This window comes from Bos javanicus, chromosome 6 (assembly GCF_032452875.1).
Source record: "Bos javanicus breed banteng chromosome 6, ARS-OSU_banteng_1.0, whole genome shotgun sequence".
In the NCBI taxonomy this organism is placed as follows: Eukaryota; Metazoa; Chordata; class Mammalia; order Artiodactyla; family Bovidae; genus Bos; species Bos javanicus.
This window is the reverse complement of record NC_083873.1, coordinates 109,671,644-109,685,400: the sequence shown is the minus strand read 5'-3', so window position 1 is coordinate 109,685,400 and position 13,757 is coordinate 109,671,644. Positions and strand designations below refer to the sequence as shown.

At 40.5% G+C, this 13,757-nt stretch overlaps 1 long non-coding RNA gene across 3 annotated transcripts; it reads right to left on the bottom strand.

The window, feature by feature from the left end:
- Positions 1-262: 262 nt before the first annotated feature.
- LOC133249865 (uncharacterized) lies at positions 263-13,417 on the bottom strand. 3 transcript variants are annotated; one of them, XR_009737142.1, is made up of 6 exons: positions 11,644-13,417; positions 10,514-10,589; positions 9,902-9,999; positions 9,629-9,794; positions 2,129-2,617; positions 263-731 (listed from the first exon to the last, which is right to left on the bottom strand). It is a non-coding gene; the product is annotated as an uncharacterized LOC133249865 (long non-coding RNA). The 3 variants fall into 3 exon arrangements; XR_009737140.1 differs by having other exon boundaries at positions 9,688-9,794; positions 11,644-13,416; XR_009737141.1 differs by lacking the exon at positions 9,902-9,999 and having other exon boundaries at positions 9,688-9,794; positions 11,644-13,416.
- Positions 13,418-13,757: the final 340 nt, after the last annotated feature.

Below are 13,757 nucleotides of genomic sequence, written 5' to 3'. Positions count from 1 at the left end.
CCATGCAGTGGATCACAGGTGCACTGATAATTTTGCTATAGTCTCAGTCTGCTGATTGGAAAATGAGTTAATCCCATAGTTCTTGACTAGTTGGTGTAGGGGAAAGAACTCAAAAGAAAATTTGATCTTACAGCAAATTAAAGGAAAGGACTTCAGCCAAGAATCTGAAGAACAAGAGAAATGCAACGTCCTTTGTTCTGGAAGCCTGTGAAGTGGATTGTCAACTAAAAAACATAGTCACAACCTGCAAGTAGAGAGTTGTTTTATTTGGTGGAAATGTTTAGGACTGGGAGCCATGGAGACAGCATCTCAGTAGCTGAGAAAGCTGCTCCAAGGAGGCTGGAGGGGAAGTCAGGCTGTGTACAAGTTTGCAACAAAGGGAGCAGATAGCCTGAGCATCAAAGATCAGGTATCAAGTTAAGGAATTCAGCATTCTGTGTGTGGGAAGATGCAAGCCTCCGGGCTCACTGAGTCCATTCCTTGCATAGGCTCCTTAGCTATCTGGGGCCAATCCTGTTTCCTTGTTCCCCTTGCTTCTTGCATTTCCCCAGCTCCTCAGCATCACCGTGGGAGGTGGCAGCATCCACTGGATCACAGTTTGGAGAGCTGTCATTCACACTTGGAGGCCAGAAATCGCTGATGGCTGTGACCTTTCTTGTTTATTAATATGGCAGGAGATATTTTCATTTCACAGGGTCAAATCAGTCACAATTATCTAGCTGTGTGTCAGCCTTTCTGCCGGGGACCAGCCCCGGCTGATCCAGGGTATTCGAAGGAGAGACGGCGTAGGCGAAGATCAGGAAACAATTGCTTAATTAAATGTTAATTAAGGATATAAAAAGTAATAGAATGAGGATAGCTCAGTAAAATTCAGTGAAGAAAAGAGGCTGAAATAAGGATAGCTCAGTGAGGAAATTTAGTGGAGAAAAGCGGTTGAAATAAGGATAGCTCAGTAGGAAAATTCACTGAAGAAAAGAGACTGAATAAAATTCCAAAGCAGGGAATTAATGTCACCTACGAAGGCCGCAGGCGTCCTCCCGTTCTCCCGAAGGAGAGGAGACACTAAGGCCTCCCCGATCGGATCTTAGAAGCCCAGGCAAAATTAGTAGGCTTGACAAGCTTCCCTGCCTCAGAGGAAAAATTCAGCTAGAAGGTGAAAGAAAGAACGACATGGGGACACCAAATTCCGGTGAACAAAAGGAGATACTTTATTTTCCAAAGCAGTTTTATACCTTAAGTTGTGCATAGAGGATAATGGGGGAAGGGGTAGAGGCATGCAAAGACAGCAGTTCCTGATCCTTATCGAAGTCAGGCTTTCAAACTTATCATATGCAAAAGTTTAGGTGATTTACATCATCTTCTGGCCAGGAAGCCTGTTAACATTTTAAGAAACTTATTTTTCTCTAAAGGTGATTATTCTAAAGTCAGGCGCCAGCCTCCAAAAGCATTGGAGAAAGTTGCATTCCTATAGGGCAAAGGTGAGGTGGGCTCAATCAAGAAAAGAATTAACTCAAGGGTCCAAGATTACAAACATTGAGGCGACTGCTTACATTTCTATACACCCATTATATCAATCAATACACCGCCAAGGACACAGTAGGTAAGGGATATGGAGACTTAGCAGCAGACATTGGCCCAACAAGTGAAAAACCCTTCACCAATACAATTTCTAATCAATCTTTTAACTACTCAAAGGAATCTGTGTTTAGACAGTTTAGAACATCTCCTGCCTCTCACAGTTGGGAGGCTCTGAACAATCACATGTTGCCACCTATTCAGGCAGGCTAGAGGACAAAGGAGTTTGTAGGTTGAAACACTGTCACACCTAAGAATTATTAACTGGAGCTGTAAGCTAATTCTGGGGGACAGCCCCCGTAAAGTCAGAGGTGTAGGTGACAGCACAAAGCAGAAAGTAGGCAGACTCTGGTTTTGGGGGTAGATTGCTCGAGAATTTCCAGGGAGACTCCTGAATGCCGAGCCTCCTTCCTCATGACCTTTGTCATGGGCGGAGTTCCTCACGCTGGCTACCGGCAGTGATAGAATTCCAGTTGAGCTATTCCAGATCCTGAAAAGTGCTGCACTCAATATGCAATATGCACTCAATATGCAATATGCCGGCTCCCGGCACCTTTCCTTCTCAGTATGAGCACTTTGAGAACAGTAATCAGGATTTACTCTTTTATGGTAGATCCTGGTTCATAAGCAGCAGCATAACTGTGGTAAGTAGGGTGAGTATAATCTTCTTCGACTTCTTTCCAGCATCTGAAGAAGACTCAGCACAGTCTTATATGTTAAAAAAGAAAAATTAAAACTGAGCAGAAAGTCCTGAGCTTCCTCCCTTTCCAATGGAATCATCCTCCTTGTGAAATGTAGGTAACCGGAAAGCTTTTCTGTGCATCTCTCAAGTCGGTCTCCATAGGTGTTATATTATCTTTGGCTGTTGTTTTCAGTTACTCAGTCGCGTCCGACTCTTTGCAACCCCATGGACTGTAGCACGCCAGGCTTCCTTGTCTTTTACCATCTCCCAGAGCTTGCCCAAATTCATGTCCATTGAGTTGGTGATGCCATCCAACCATCTAGTTCTCTGTCATCATTGTTACTATCTTTACCTAGCTCACTAAGTCAATGGAAAAAAAAATACAAGAAAAACGATAGGAATAAAAAAGGTTACATTTGCATAGTGTCTTAGATTATCTCAACAGCTTTCATATGCAAATCTCACTTAAATCTACACATTTCATCAATTCAGAAAGGGTAAAACACTTGGTTCAGTCAAGTTACAATCGTCATTCAGTTGGAAATTAAACCTAAGCTGTCTGACTTCAACTCATTTTCCATCTTCTCGCTGCTGCTGTTGTAGTCATGCATTTCGGGAAACAAACTCACTCAGAAGGACAAGGCAGATAGTGGAGTGCAGTTTATTACACCGGTGGGCCCAACGCAGAGTCTCCTCTTAGCCAAGGACCCCGACCAGTTTTTGTGAAAATTTTATATACCCTAAGTGTACGCGTTCAAACCCACCTCCCCAAATTCTTTGAAACTAGTCTGAACAAAGGAAAAGAAAGATACAATTAAAGTTAACCTGTGATTCGTCTGCCTTAATCCTTAAACCCGTGATTCGTGATTCGTATGCCTTAAGCCTAGGTAGTTAACAGTGGACAATTATCAGAAGGCCTGTGGTCATACCCCAAAAAGCATACTAGTATTTATGATTTTATTCGGTTACAAAGATAATTAGGGTATTCTTTTAGGCGATAGAGAGTCTAGGTACAAGCCCTGGGGCTCTTCCATCCGAGGCTCTGGTTTTTCAGTTAGTATGTTGTTTCCATAGATACTGGGCATAGAGCTCAAAGTCCACAGTCTGGCCCAAGATGTTGTGTTTCCTCCTTCACTGCATCACAGCTGCATCCAGATGCAGGGTCACCGGTGCTGACAATAAAATACTCTAACTAAAAGCATGGTATTTCCATCATGTTGTTATCAGGAGGGGGCCGTAAGCACAGACTAAGAAAATGTCATTATTATTTGAAACTGCCTTTGGCCTATCTTTACCTTGTATTAAGTACAACTATTTAAATACAAATAAAATATTAAATACAACTATTAAACCATCAGAAAGCCCAGGGTGATTTTAAATAAAGATTTTCACTTTCCAGTTGTACCATGATAGTTCATATTCCAGAATAAAATGACTTATTTGGAAGAAGGGGAGAACTGACTTCTTAAATCTGAGGCAAATATCCGATTGGTGTGCTTTATTGTGAGTCTAGCTGAACGTTTTCTTAGCAGGATCTCCTGTTACTAAAGTAAGCACATTTTCCACAATTTGTTCTTCAAAGCAATGGGGGAAAATAGGCCAGAACACACAGCAGGCTTAGAAAACAGCATAAATGTATTTTTGTTCAGTAACCAATTAAAAAGGGAAAATAATTTCCTTTTAAGCCAACAGAAAGTGGGAAAGGACAAATGTTTGCTCCAGCCAATTTCAGTCTAAATTATTTATTACCTGCTATAGATTGGGTTATGTTAATAACATTTTAGAAGCAGGATATTTCTGATACTGTCTCAAGAAATAATTTGCAAATATCAGTAAATTAACACATTAAGCACATCAGCCATTGTAAAGGGAGGGTCATAGGCTGTTATGGTTTTCTTAGACCCTGTATTTGGGGGGAAAATCTTAATACTTCTCAACATGCTGTCAAGAAAGTGGATTTGAAGCCCAAAATTCTGGCATCATCTTTTGCTAATCACTGAAACATTCTGAGTGTCCCTCAGCATTGTCAAGCAGGCCAGTATCTATTTCCACAGGGTTGAAGTGAGAACTAAGTGAGCTAATAGAAGTGAACTGTCCAGGTGTAACCACTAATCCACCGCAGAAATACCCACATATCTAGATACCCACAGGATAATTGATCTCTAGTTAAAATATACATTCATAAATATCATTTTCTTTATTTAAATATGATTGAGAAACAGATGTTTAATGTCTAACCACCTCATATTCTAGCTACTTCAACACTGAACTTGAAATGATTCAATAGTAATACATCATTCATTTACTCTTTCACTTTCATAGTGATTAAAGAAAGACTTAGTTTACTACCTACTGTGTATAAGGAATTTACTAGACTCTGAACTTATCCTAGTTCACAAGGCAGACAATAAATCTACCCACCCCACCCCCACCCATAGTCTGCAACCTGTAAGCTATTGTGTGGAGATGAGGGTGGAGGTGCTAAATGCTATTAGACAAGAAGGGCCTTGGCTTCGTAATACGAAAGTCATTTCTTTAATTCCACTATGGACAGAATACCACACAATTGCACTCATCTCACATGCTAGTTAAAGTAACGCTCAAAATTCTCCAAGCCAGGCTTCAGCAATACGTGAACCGTGAACTTCCAAATGTTCAAGCTGGTTTTAGAAAAGGCAGAGGAACCAGAGATCAAATTGCCAACATCTGCTGGATCATCGAAAAAGCAAGAGAGTTCCAGAAAAACATCTATTTCTGCTTTATTGACTATGCCAAAGCCTTTGACTGTGTGGATCACAATAAACTGTGGAAAATTCTGAAAGAGATGGGAATACCAGACCACCTGACCTGCCTCTTGAGAAACCTGTATACATCTCAGGAATCATCAGTTAGAACTGGACATGGAACAACAGACTGGTTCCAAATAGGAAAAGGAGTACATCAAGGCTGTATATTGTCACCCTGCTTATTTAACTTCTATGCAGAGTACATCATGAGAAACGCTGGGCTGGAAGAAGCACAAGCTGGAATCAAGATTACCAGGAGAAATATCAATAACCTCAGATATGCAGATGATACCACCCTTATGGCAGAAAGTGAAGAGGAACTAAAAAGCCTCTTGATGAAAGTGAAAGGGGAGAGTGAAAAAGTGGGCTTAAAGCTCAACATTCAGAAAACGAAGATCATGGCATCTGGTCCCATCACTTCATGGGAAATAGATGGGGAAACAGTGGAAACAGTGTCAGACTTTATATTTTTGGGCTCCAAAATCACTGCAGATGGTGACTGCAGCCATGAAATTAAAAGACTCTTACTCCTTGGAAGGAAAGTTATGACCAACCTAGATAGCATATTCAAAAGCAGAGACATTAATTTGCCAACAAAGGTCTGTCTAGTAGAATTGATGCTTTTGAACTGTGGTGTTGGAGAAGACTCTTTTGAGAGTCCCTTGGACTACAAGATCCATCCAGTCCATTCTGAAGGAGATCAGCCCTGGGATTCTTTGGAGGGAATGATGCTGAAGCTGAAACTCCAGTACTTTGGCCACCTCATGCAAAGAGTTGACTCATTGGAAAAGACTCTGATGCTGGGAGGGATTGGGGGCAGGAGGAGAAGGGGATGACAGAGGATGAGATGGCTGGATGGCATCACTGACTCGATGGACATGAGTCTGAGTGAACTCTGGGAGTTGGTGATGGACAAGGAGGCCTGGCGTGCTGCGATTCATGGGGTCGCAAAAGGTCGGACACGACTGAGCGACTGAACTGAACAAAATTACCTATGAATTTACCTTTCAGCATGTCCACTCTTAGGAATTAAAAGCATGAAATACACATATGTACAAAGTTATTTGTTGAAAATTTGTTTGTTATTAAAAAATAATAGAAATGATTTAGATACTACTACAAAAAAAGAACTATTTGAAAAAATTGTGATACATCTACACAATGGGATAATAGATAGTTATGATAAAAGAAATAGAGGAAGATCTTTTTAACTAATGTGATTTTCAGACAATACTATTTGGTGAAAAATGAAAAGTGCCCAAGTTTACCTATAGTAAACTACGCTTCACATAGCAAAGATGAGGATGTAAGAAAATGCATAGGTAGGCACAGTTTTGCAAAAAATATACAGGAAGGATAAATCAAAAGCTAAAGTGATGGGTTACATTCAGAAGCTAGATAGGAAAGGACTGGAAAGTAGCTTGGCACAGCAACAGGTAGTAGGGTTAAGCAGAGAGGAACACCTCTTTGTGTAGCTCTAACTCTTAGAATCACAGGAATATGTTGGAAACCTCCACATCAAATAATAAGCAATTAAATAGAAAAAGGAGTACATCAAGGCTGTATATTGTCACCCTGCTTATTTAACTTCTATGCAGAGTACATCATGAGAAACGCTGGGCCGGAAAAGCACAAGCTGGAATCAAGATTACCAGGAGAAATATCAATAACCTCAGATATGCAGATGATACCACCCTTATGGCAGAAAGTGAAGAGGAACTAAAAGCCTCTTGATGAAAGTGAAAGAGGAGAGTGAAAAAGTGGGCTTAAAGCTCAACATTCAGAAAACGAAGATCATGGCATCTGGTCCCATCACTTCATGGGAAATAGATGGGGAAACAGTGGAAACAGTGTCAGACTTTATATTTTTGGGCTCCAAAATCACTGCAGATGGTGACTGCAGCCATGAAATTAAAAGACTCTTACTCCTTGGAAGGAAAGTTATGACCAACCTAGATAGCATATTCAAAGCAGAGACATTAATTTGCCAACAAAGGTCTGTCTAGTCAAGGCTATGGTTTTTCCAGTGGTCATGTATGGATGTGAGAGTTGGACTGTGAAGAAAGCTGAGCACTGAAGAATTGATGCTTTTGAACTGTGGTGTTGGAGAAGACTCTTGAGAGTCCCTTGGACTACAAGATCCATCCAGTCCATTCTGAAGGAGATCAGCCCTGGGATTTCTTTGGAGGGAATGATGCTGAAGCTGAAACTCCAGTACTTTGGCCACCTCATGCAAAGAGTTGACTCATTGGAAAAGACTCTGATGCTGGGAGGGATTGGGGGCAGGAGGAGAAGGGGATGACAGAGGATGAGATGGCTGGATGGCATCACTGACTCGATGGACATGAGTCTGAGTGAACTCTGGGAGTTGGTGATGGACAAGGAGGCCTGGCGTGCTGCGATTCATGGGGTCGCAAAAGGTCGGACACGACTGAGCAACTGAACTGAACTGACTGAATATCAACCAGAATGCAAGGGAATCCAAAGTAGAACACAAATAATATGAAATAAACTCAATTGCATTAAACAAATAGAAAAAGAAAAAAAAAACCAAAAACCACTGAAGGGGCTTGGAAAGCAAAGAACCAGCCTAAAAAACTCTGGAAAACTAGAATTTGGATGAAATACTTAGTACAGTGAAAAATTATAAAAACTGTACACAAAAGCTGCAATGTAATTAGCAATTTTGTTTCTCCCAGCAATGCAAGTTAGCAGTTCTGAAAAATAGAGGTACAGTTAATATTTCAGAAAGAAAGTTGATTGTTGTGAGAAAAATAAAATGACAACCAGACTGTGCAAACAGGCTATCTCTGTCAATGAAATCCCAGCAGTATTGTTCAGAATGCCATTTCTCTGTTGATGGATATTCTTTCCCCATTAATCACATAGTAATTGCAAATAACACAGAAACACAAAAGTCTTTTAAAAGTCTCCAGTATACATTTATTTACACAGAACTGCTTTTTCTTCCCTAAAACTAAGGTTCTAAGATGATCTTTAATATCAATTTCTAAAATTAAATAGGAACACAAAGGCTATTCTTTCATTGAATTCTTCAAGCTGGAGATCTTGGTTATTCTTAGAGTGTAGGAACAAAGACTTTAGGGAATAAAATAATGTCTGCTAGCAGCTTGAAAACTCCAGCTTTCCTTTAGAAATAATGAGACTATTACCATTATAGGATAAAAATCCAATATAAAAGTGTCATTTAAAGATACCAATTATTAATGTGTAAAGAAAATCCATTTTATAAAAAACTAATATGAGTTCAGAATTTTCTGAACAAGGTATTTTGCTTTCAGGTTCCATTTGTAAATATGTGCATTCAACAAAGACCCACTAAGCACCTGCTTTGGACTGACGCCACTCTCATTCTGGTTCTGAGCACATATATCAGTGAGTTTAAAATGTAAGAAATTCTTATAGATCCAGCCCCAGGAATGTAGAAAATAAACATACATTTCTTCTATATTGAAGGAGAGGTTATGGTGCATGTGAAGAGTCTTCACTCTACTTTATTCTGCACATGGAGAGAAAGGGTACTTAAACTGGCTAACAACCCAAGCGCTTCAAAATTAGCACTTTGTCATAACCATGACCCTTCTCTATGGCAAGTACTTGCTCTGTTTTATAGACCTGGAAACTATGGTTCAGAACCTCAAGTGACTAAACAGAATTAGATAGAAGTAGAGCTAAAGACAGTTAAAGAGTGATGAGAGGTTTCTAGCTTGAGCAGTAGGTCCCTCACTCTCATGATATTCATGAAAAAATAAATAAAAGAGAATGAATGGACATAAGGATTTCCATTATACAGCTATTCAATGTCCATCTATAGGTCAGTTTCACACTGTACTTTAGAAAGTAAATGGTTGTCCCTGAAGTTCTAGGAAGAGAATTTCTATTGGAGGCATTAAGCATAAGAAATTAGAAAAGATAAGATTGTTGCATCCATCTGATGAAGTGGCAAGGCGAAAGACAGCCTGGGGACAGTCTCTATCTTATTCCTAATTCCTACCTCTGTGGCCTTGGGCAAAGAGCTAATATCTTAGCCATCAAAGTCTCATCTGTAAAATAAAAATAATGAAACTGGTTTTGCAGTACTGTTGGATGTGAGAGAGGAAGAAGGAAAAACACGCTGAATGCAAATCATCTGGGGTACAGTTAGCATTTGGTTACGAGTACCTCCCTTCATGGGTCCTGACTCAAGGTCAAAGCAGGACCAGCAGAAACACTGACTTGGTTGTTGGGCTGCCTGACCTAGAACAAGTCCCCAGGGGAGAGGACTATGAATGGAAGAAGCTGAGGTAATAGGATCTGGATGGGCAGAGTCTACAAGGCAGCATTTTTGAACAAAGCCACAGATGTTATGATTGAATTCTGGAATCGTCCTCTGCAGGTCTTCAAAGTCAAGCTGACTCTAATCCAGTGAGCTTTCACCCAGAAACAGCAGATGGTCTTTATGCTTTTTTAGGACCCTTCTAGCCCTCAGGCTCTGTGATGGAATCATCTTGAACATAACCAGCCTTTAATTTTCTTTTTCCAGCGTTTTCTTTTGTAAAGTTGGAGAGTACAACTGATTGCTTACCTTCCACTGCCTCTCAGTGGGGCTTATTTATAGAATAAGCACATGACAGCCAGAAATACCTTCAGATCAGGAGGGACACCGACCATCTGTTCTTCGGATAACGTGCTTCGAGTGATTTCTCCGGGATTCTGGTACTTAACAAAATGTTGCCACAGCATCATCCAATCTGTGTATTTATAGGAAGGAGAATGTGTGTACGTTACATATTTGGACTTGTTTCTTTCAGCGGGAGAAATATAGCCTCTGCCATATGTTTGCTGCACACATAATTACCTTCCCACTCCGTACATCCAATTTTAAATATTTCACTATTCATGTAGCAGCAGGTTAGAATCTTCCCCTTGAGTCCAGATACACTTACACTCATCATCCTGGAGAAGAAGCCCTTTGTGAGATGGTCATTAATCAGATAATTACTAACTTTCAAGCTGATTCTCTAAATAAACATTCCCCATCTCGAGATACCTCCTGGAGCTAGAAGAGAAGGCCATGGTTCCCATGTTGTTTCTAAGGCATGTGCCTTCTCACGCCCCCTGGCTCCCCGCAATCCCTACAGCTCCTCTTATGTAAATAAAGAAGTTGTTGATAGTAATAAAAATCATAACGGTGTTGACTGAGCTTGGTCCTTATGCCATGCTGCGCTACACACGGTATATGCATTATCTGGTTTTACTTGTCACTACAGCTTTCTGGAGTGGCACTCTTAATACTCCCACCTTGTTGTTCAGTCACCAAGTCATGCCTGACTCTTTACAACACCATGAACTGCAGCATTCCAGGCTTCCCTGTTCTTCACTATCTCCCAGAGTTTGCTCAGACTCATGTCCATTGAGTCAGTGATGCCATCCAACCATCTCATCTTCTGTCAACCCTTTCTCCTCTTACCTTCAATCTTTCCCAGTATCAGGATCTTTTCCAATGAGTTGGTTCTTTGTATCAGGTGGCCATACAGATGAGAAAGCTGAGGGTTAGAGGGAGTAAATAGCTCTTTTAAAAGTCCCTTGACTTCAAGAGAGAGTGGGTTCAGGCAGAAGCCTCCTGTCCCCAATGTGACTTCAGGTCCTGCCAGGACCTGGGGGTGAAAATACACCTCTTAGAGCAGTTATCTCAGCTCTGCCTCAGGCCCCCCGCCAACCTCCTCCCCATCTGGAACCACTCATCCTCCAAATGAAAGAAATAGAAAAAAGAACAGGGGTGGTTTCAAGCCTAGATCTGCCTGTCTAAAGGGGATTTCTTTTTGTTGAATACTTTCAACATTCATTGATTCAACCAATATTTAATAAAAGTCTTCCAAGCGCCAAATATTTCTTTAGACTATGGGGATACTGTATTCTATAGAGAAGACAGAGCCCCCTTTCTCATGGGACTGATAATTCTGAAAGAAGAGACTGACAATAAACAAAGAAAACAGCAGGAAATCATAAAGTCTGCCATAGAAGCGATACTGAACAATACTCAGAGACAGCCCTAAGGTCACTTCAATTTTAGGTTTGATGGAGTGAACTAAGACCAGAATGAGAAGGTCAAGCAAATGAAATTCCTGAGGAAGAACCTTTCAGACAGAGGGGGAAAAGTCATCCTCTTAAAGATTCAGATGGAAGCATAGTAGAACCAGAACTCCTGTGTGGGAAGGAGTTCAGCACGGAAAGGAAGTTCAGAGGCAAGTAGGGACATGTCATGAATATACTTGTGGATCTGGGTAGGGAGACTGGAATTTAGTAAGGTGTTAATAAATGATGTGGAGGATTTTTATCATCTGATGTAGAGGATTTTTATCATCTGATTTACATTTTCAGAATTTGGAATGGATTTAAGATGGGGTAGAGTTGATGAGAACAGAAGCAGGAAGAACCATTAAGATACCAACACAGTGTTACTGAGTCCAAGCTTGTACTGCTCACCACGACAGCCCAATAGATTGAGAGATGAGTTGTTGGCGCAAGAAATAATGATTTTACTTGGGAAGTCGGAAGACCAAGAAGATGGTGGACTACTGCCCCAAAGAAGCATCTTACCTGAGTTAAAATTCAAGCTTATTTTATAGAAAAGGGGAGGGAGTGTGGCTGCTTGCTGCAGACTTCTTGATGCTGGAATCCTTTGTTCTTGCAGCTGCCCATGGAGGTCAGAACATGATGTTCCTATAAACTTTCAACAAATATTATCTTATGTTTGTCTCTATAGGAACAGAAAAGTGTTATACATTTAAAGGTCAGAGCCTTGAGAATGAGCTATCTTGTATATTTCAGGTTATAGGTAACGTTCTTTCGTAGAAGGTGCAGAGACAGCCTGACCAAGCACAGGCAACAAAGTGTAAAGATAAATCTAAAGGAATAGCTTCAGTATGGAGTCAGGTTTGTTCTTCTTTGTTACAACAGAAACACTAGGTCAGTGGAAGGAGCAACAATTTTGCCTGAGTGGGGACTGCCCAGGCAGGGGGATAGAGCACGATTCTCTTTTAAATTCTATCTAGAAAGAGAAACAAGCTCTCATCAGGCAGAGAAAGGAGGAAGGATGTTTCAGGTAGAGGAAACAGAGATTGCAAATGTACAGGATGTGTTAGGGAAACCGTGAATGTTTATCTCCAGACAATGGTTTGATCACAAATGTTGGAAACAGACCAGGAGGGCTTTGAGCAAGTGCATCCTTATCTCAGATAGAGCCCCTCACCATGCAAATGAGCAAAACCAGAATCTGCATTGCCACAAGACTCTCAGGTGAATTGCAGGAACGTCTGAGTCTGAGAAATTCTGGTTTAGATAAACATGCTATTGTTCACAATACATCAGGCCTGAGAAAGCCAGAGAGGATGTAGAACTGGGGCAGAAAACCTTGGAGTGACAGCAGCTGGGGCCTGGGGTGGGCAGTGCCTTGTCAAGCGCACAGGTGGGCACCGCATCTTCTGACTCCTACTCCCAGCTGTGCTTCTGGCAGAGACGTGTTCTCAGGGCCCTTCCTTGCCTATTCTACCTGTGAGGGTGTTACTTTAAACGGACACAAACACAAATTGGAAGGAATAAATAAATGAATTTTCTGAAAGTAAAGCACAAAAACATCCCTTGATTGTCATCAGAAGAACTCGTGCACTGAAAAAAAAAAGGAGAGATTTATTGTTATTTTTTAAGAGAGAAACTGTCTAAATCACTTGATGGCTGTAAGAAACGTCCATTAGTTACCTACCTGAATGGAGTTTTGGTCATTCTTTTGTGCATTTGAGGAATCTTCTATTTTATGATGTTATATTACTGCTATACAAACAGAAGTTCCTTTTTCTTATACTATGTTTTTCATGATTCTTATCATCTTTTAACACACTATATTCTTTGTTTAGTACAGTATTGTTTGCATCTGAATATTTACCGTGTAAACTTGGACCACGGTGGACTACAGTTTGTGGTGCTGGGAATAAAGTTAATAAAAAATAACCTAAAATGTTAAATTACACTCCATGTATGTGAAATGTGTCTTTGATGCTCATGCAACTTCTTTATTCCAATGCTGGATGGCATGTCACTCTGTCTTAAATCTCTGCAAGAAAAAAATCAATTAGCGTTGTAGAGCTGGTAATTCTACACTAGATTCTGCAACAAGGGGAATGACAGAGAAAGAGCAATTTAGGCTGATAGCTACATCAACTGCTGTACAGTTGATTAAAAATTTAACAGTTTTTCTGATGAATGTCCTAGCTCAGATTTAGAAAACACTGACGGATTTAATTTTCCACTGACTAAATAATCATTTTATAAACCATGTATAATTCATGTAATGGCAATGTTATGGGCTTGTTAAAAATGACTGCTACTAAACAGTTAATACTCTGTAGCCAACACAGATTTACAATGGATTATTACCAGAATTAGTCGGCACCCAATACCTAGAATGGGCTTTTGCATTCTGAATCTTTAAAATGAAGTGAATTTAACCTATTAGCCTAGGTAACACCCACTCCACCCTTTAGTCACAATCCCAAAATATATGTTTGGGAAAAAATGAAATTTATTTGGTTCTAAGGCTGCTTATCAACTGAGGGACTTCACTTTCACTTTTCACTTTCATGCATTGGAGAAGGAAATGGCAACCTACTCCAGTGTTTTTGCCTGGAGAATCCCAGGGACGGGGGAGCCTGGTGGGC